Below are 6,521 nucleotides of genomic sequence, written 5' to 3'. Positions count from 1 at the left end.
TGCATTTAAATTTTGTTGATCTAGAAAATTTGAAATTTTTTCGATTTTATGCCATCTATCATCCAATTTTCCATACATACCCCTTGACATTTTTTTGAAAACTTTGATCTCTCATAACTTTGCTAAAACTTAACTGATTTTCAATCGGAATGTCATTTGGGCGTAACTTGGCCTCTAAATTGATTCTGCATTTAAATTTTGTTGATCTAGAAAATTTGATATTTTTTCGATCATCAAGCCATCTATCATCCAATTTTCCATACATACCCCTTGACATTTTTTCGAAAACTTTGATCTCTCATAACTGTGTCAAAACTCAACCGAATTTCAAGCGGAATGTCATTTTAATCATGATTTGGCCTTTTAATTGATTCTGCATTTAAATTTTGTTGATCTACAAAATTTGAAATTTTTTCGATTTTGACATTTTTTCAAAAACTTTAATCTCGCATAACTTTGCTAAAACTTAACCGATTTTCAAACTGAGTGTCATTTGGATCATGATTTGGCCTCTAAATTAACTCTGCGTCTGAATTTAATTAAATTCTTAGAAAAAAAATTATGTCCTGGATCGGGATGGCGATTTTCATGTTATCTCTAGTGAAGCCAGCTTCTCACAAATGAATAAGTCGATGTCTCACTACCAACATAAATTCATTGTTTTTCAAAAAGAAAAATAAGTGTCCTTGGGTTTGGGTAATGTGAAATGACACTCCCCAGATGATATCGAAATCACAACAGAACAAGCGTGTCAAACCGCAAAAAATGCGCCGCATGAATATATTAAATTACAGAAATCTAGAGGAGGTTGGAGAAATATACCGGAAACATGGCAATCCTGGGCAGATTCCGAGTCCTTGGCTAAGCTGGGTGGGTTGATGTGGATACGTTAAGAGGCAACAATGCGGCGAAGCACAAGAAAAATTAAAAGGGTCACTTTACAGGGACTTAAATGCTTTTTAAACAGCAAAAAACACAACAGAGCACATCCCGGACAAAAAATGAGATGAAAAGTAAAGAAAATAAATTCATATTTGAGGCCATTTGCTCTGGGGTGGGAAGTAGGAGGAGGCTACAGTGTTTGCCCATGATAAAAAGCTCACCGATTCGACTGTCTTTGGGTCCTGAGGTTGCTGGTAACTCTCTTGACCCGGTGTGGGCACCCGGACACCATGAACACCACAAGAGCGGCTCTCGCCGCTGTTTACAAACATAATCGCTGAAAAATTAAGTTTTTGAAATTGCTTTTTAAATTAGCTGCTTATGCAGATATGAAATATGGACAGAGACTTTTGCACATAACTCAAGACTGTCATGAATATAATTCCGAGTGCCAGTTTATAGACTCAAAGTGCTCAAAGAAATCTAAATGTTGAGCAGCTCAATTATTTGAGAAATTTGCTATGAAAATGATTTAAATTGACAACACTAGCGATCGCTTAAATCTAGATATAACTTAAAAATAACTATATCACAATACTCGAAATTAGATAGACTTTTATAATTTCATAGACAAAATATTAACTGACATCAAGTCAATTAATTATTTAACATACGAAAAAATTATATAACCGAAATAAAATTTGAAAATAAAATTTTAATCTAAGCAACTCGATTCATTAATGATTACGATAAAACTAAATTTAAGTCCAAGCAACTTGATCCGTTAAGAAATTTGCATTTAAAATGATTAATTATTTTAAATAATTGTTATAATTATATTAGAGATAGCTATAATAATCTAAATTATTTAAAGAAACTCGTATTAACTACCACACTAAGATTATTGTAATATGAGAAACCAAAAAAAAGTTCTTTTTTGCTTTTCGAAAAACTATTTTATGTATGAAAATATGAAAATGTAATCCAAGTATAAAAATCTCAATTTCTTTTGAATTTTTGTATAAAAATTGATAAGAATATAATGTAATAATTTCAGTAAAAGCTGTCCAACTTTATATATGCTACCGAAACATTCTCTCTAGATATAAACTGACATAATTGCACACTAAAATCAAAGATCAGTTGTTCATTCAACTATAATATGATATTCAAAAAAAAAAGGAGTAAAAAACCAATTTCATCCGAAAAGAAAACAACCAAATTACAATGGAAACAATTCAAAACGTGCTGTTTTTAGGAGGTTGGGTTGGGTTGGAGTGGTAAGGTCAACCCTCTGGTAGATTAAGCTGTGAGCTTAGAATGCTTAAGTGGGCATGGACAAGAATACTTACAGCGGATGCGGCAAACAATCAGAAAAATGCCTAAGCCCTATCCCAAGAACAGAAAGAAAGGGGGATTTCCAAATGTAATGGAGAATGGCAATCAAAATGATCCGGACACGGGTCACGATGCTCTATGGAGACGGACTCACATCGTTCCAGGCACGTCTCTAATTGAGCGAATGCAAGGACTCGCGTAAAAAGTAAGAATTAAAAACGAAGGAAAAAATATATAAATACAAAAAAAAAACAAAGAATAGAAAAATACAACCACAATATACAAAAGGTTCAAGCGGTTTGTTTTGCGCTCCTAAGCTTATTTTTCCGAGCGGCTTTCGGCAAGTGGCGCCATAAGAAGCGTATAAATGGTGAAAAAGAATCAGAAATGAAAAGCATGGGAATTAAAAGAATCGTCGGCGGATGGCTAAACAAAACAAATGGAAAGCCAGCGACCCGCAGCGGCCACATTACAATTTCCAATGGCAATGCCAGGACATAATCCTTTCAACTTTCCATCTGCAGCTCATTATGCACGCCCAAATGCCAATTTTAATGGCCCAAATCCCGGCTAGCAGTACACTGTTAAAAATAGTGTTAAAAAAGATTAATACAATTCTTAAGGATAGAAAACATATCTTAGTTTAAGTAATATTTCAAATAAGACCAAGATCTAATTAATAAAATTAAAAATTTTATTTTTATCAAGGCCACAAATATGTTATAAGATTAAAAATAAAAAATCAGGTTTCAAATTTAAAATATTTAAATTGTTGTTTTATGTTGATCTATGTACTGTTTTTTCTATTTTATATGTTAAAAAAATGTTAATTTATTCCTGGGCCACAGTGGGATTCGAACCTGCGCTTGAAGCGCTAAATTAAAGCGGCGACTCTAACCAGAGCGCCATGGGATTAATTTTAGTTTCACATGAAAATAAAACATATTTTATTAAATTTTTCTAACAATTTAAGGTTTTACTCTTACATTAAAAACTGATATTTTTAGAATTATATTCTTAATATAAGTAATTTGGTCCTACTTCAGAAACAATATATGTAAGTTAAAAGTGTTAGGCTTTAAAAGTTGGCCTTTTTTCCAGTGCAGGGTATTGTGTGTATAGAAACTACATAGCTTTTTTGATTAATTATGTGCCGAATATGAATACTCCCAGCCGGTGAAAAGTCGAGTGAAAGGACTGGGGAAAAGTAATCGCTGCATTGTCTGTTTTGACATTTGCTTCCTCCAACTCTCTTTCTCTCTCTGTTTCTGTCTTCCCGCTCTAAGGGAGGTTTGGGTGATTAGGTCGGACTCACCTTGTCTGTCCCCTGCAACCCCTTTCCCCCCTCTTACCATCTTCCCCTGCTAGCATCAGTTTCATGCTAAATTTATCAAATGCGTAATGAGCGCACGTGAGTTGCATGCCACATGGCCACAAGCAATAAGCTTATTCTTTCTGCTTTCCTTATTTTTTTCTCACTATTTTTCAGAGACGACGACTCGGCTGTTAATTACAACTTAAATTGACAGCAAAATTGGCCGGCTAAATTGTGGGTTTTTCATGCGGTCGGCATATTAAGCGAAGCTCTAATTCGAGTGTGTCCCAAATGTTGGCATCTGTCCAGAGAGAGACAGAATGAAAGACAGAGAGAGAGAGAGAAAGATACCCAAAACCACATCCAGACAAATGAAGACTTAAGACCTACTTAAGGTATACCGATGCAGTCAAGTAAAAACAGTAAAGCTGCGTTTCCAACAAATATTCACACACTGAAAATCAAAGAAATTAGAAGCTCAAAGCGAGTTCACGACTATAAAATACTCGTTACTCAATTTAGATATATATTAATTTTATTTATGAGCTTTAAACTCCAAATTTTACTTTTATTACTGCATACTTTTTAGCGTTTGCGTAGTTTTCAAGACTTTAAACAGCTATAATTACTCTTATTTTGATCCGATGTTGATGGGATTAAGTAGGACGTTTAATAATGTTAAAAGGACACGTTCACTACCAAAAAGATATTTCTGTCTAAAAAGATGTAAGGTAGAATGATTGATAATATAATATACCCTCTCAAGATAAACGGGTATAATTAGCCAAAAAAAAAAAGCTATCACCAAATAAGAGTCCGGAGACGGAGACAGGATAGCATTTAACCCTAAATTGACACAGGAAGTCACAAATAAATACATGTATGGTTATCAAGGGTTACAAATAAAAAAAATAAAAAAAAATAAAGCGTATGTTAAATGCCATTATGTGAACAATATCAATAAGCGAACGGGGTGACGGGTTGACGGGAAGACGGGGTGACGAACGGCTTCGGAATGGGGGCTGAAACGGAAATCACAACAAAGTGCTGACATGTGCCGCGGTTACACACACACAGACACACACTTGTGCCTACCACACATGTGATGACTGGTTGTGCGTGTGTGCCGATGTGTGTGTGTTGTGGGTGTCAAGTTCCTTTTCACGCGCAAATTGAGTGCTTAAGCGGTTTAGTTGGCACGTCTGTTTGAGCACAGGACTCGCTCAAGGACGAAGGGGTTACGAGAGTACGGCGCAATTTAAGGCGGCCGTAAGCCGTAACATTCGTCTTGGAATTACTTAAGACTACTTCATGCACACAGAGCGAAAATGTCTAGTATTTGGTACTTGAAACTACACATTCCATTAAAATCAAGAATATTTACTTTAATTTATCAACTTTTAAATAAGAAAAAATATTCAAAAAAATTTGAAGTTTTAATTAAGAAAAATTTAAGTTATTATATATTCAAATTGTAATTAAAGATTTCAAAACTAATCAAGTCTAGTCTCTTTCTCTCTGTGTACAGCAGTGTCTTTTCCAAAATTTCGTCCACCCAATTCACATTTCGCGATAAGCAGTGGGTTACATTACAATTTCTCAGGGTTACATTACATATTTCCAGCCACGCCCTCGCATTTATCGTGGTTTTGCAAATTTATTTTTTAAGTCTGGCGATTTGACTTGATTTGCAAATATTATTTATTGTCAACGCTTGCAAGTTTCGCTCCTACCCTCGCATCCCCTTGGCTTGCCACCCTCATCCCCCCTCATGTGTGTGGCAGCGATAAGGCCTCCCGGGGCAGCTGCCTCTCCCAAGTCTCATTTGCATACGCGTTTTTTTGTGTGCCAACAAAAGGAAAGCGTCAAGGAAATAAAATCGCTACCAAAATGGCAATATGAATGCGGAATGTGGAATGCCAAATCGCAATGGCAATGGAAGCAGGTCGCGTGCCGGCAGCATAATTTCCAGTCGCCTTTCTACTATACCCTTGCAGACAGTATTTAAATTTAGTTAAGAAATAAGGTCTCTTAATATGTTGACATAAACTGACTGGGTTTCATTATTATTATTATTTTTATTAACTTAAATTCTTAAGTATTTTAAAAACTAGACTTTCAAAATATATGCATCTATAAATAAATTTCAATTAGAAATAAAAGTATTGAATAGGAAATTCAGACTTTTCCAAATATTCAGAAGAAATCTTTTCGAAAATAAAAAAAAATGTCAATCAATATAGAAAATTATAGCTAAATTGTTAGAAAATATAAATATTTTGTAATTTTTTAAAGTTAAATGTTGGTGTTTTTAAGATATTTAGTATTTCTTTATAAATCCGACTTGTTCACTTCGAATACTTTTTAGAGAGTGACGATTTCTAGTAATATATATTCAAATATAGAAAAGTATGTTAGTACTTGACTACTAGATTTGTTCGTTTTGCTTGTATACATGGGTAATACATTCAACACTAAAAAGTATTATAGAAAAAATTATTAATTGTATTTATACGCTTAAAATAAATTTAAAATTCGATTAAGGTTAGATAACTATAAATTAAAAATTATTTATTAAATTCTATATGTAAAGTTTAACTTATATTTTTGAAATCAAAACAGGGCCCGGTGAGAGTATCAACTTGCCGACGTAAAACTTTCTTATTGTTCCGCTTTTTGTAGCATACTTTGAGGCTGCGTGCAAAATGAGCCCCAGCACAAGAAGAAATAGAAGTAGAAGCGCTGAGATAAAGAGGAAGACGCATCGAAACTCAGTCTTACTTCGGTTTCATTTGTTGTTATTTATGCTGAGCCTGGCATTGAAATCCCCCCCGCAAAAGGACCCAGGTCCCATTTGCTCCTTTGCATACACTGCAATTACCTCGGTATCTATGTGCATGTGTGTCACACACACACATACAGCTGTGCACAATGAGGAGGAAGCGACAGTCCTTGTGGCTGGTAAATAAGAACATGTAAGAACCCA

This window comes from Drosophila innubila (genome assembly GCF_004354385.1).
Source record: "Drosophila innubila isolate TH190305 chromosome 2R unlocalized genomic scaffold, UK_Dinn_1.0 1_C_2R, whole genome shotgun sequence".
Taxonomy (NCBI): domain Eukaryota; kingdom Metazoa; phylum Arthropoda; class Insecta; order Diptera; family Drosophilidae; genus Drosophila; species Drosophila innubila.
This window is presented reverse-complemented; position numbering follows the sequence as displayed.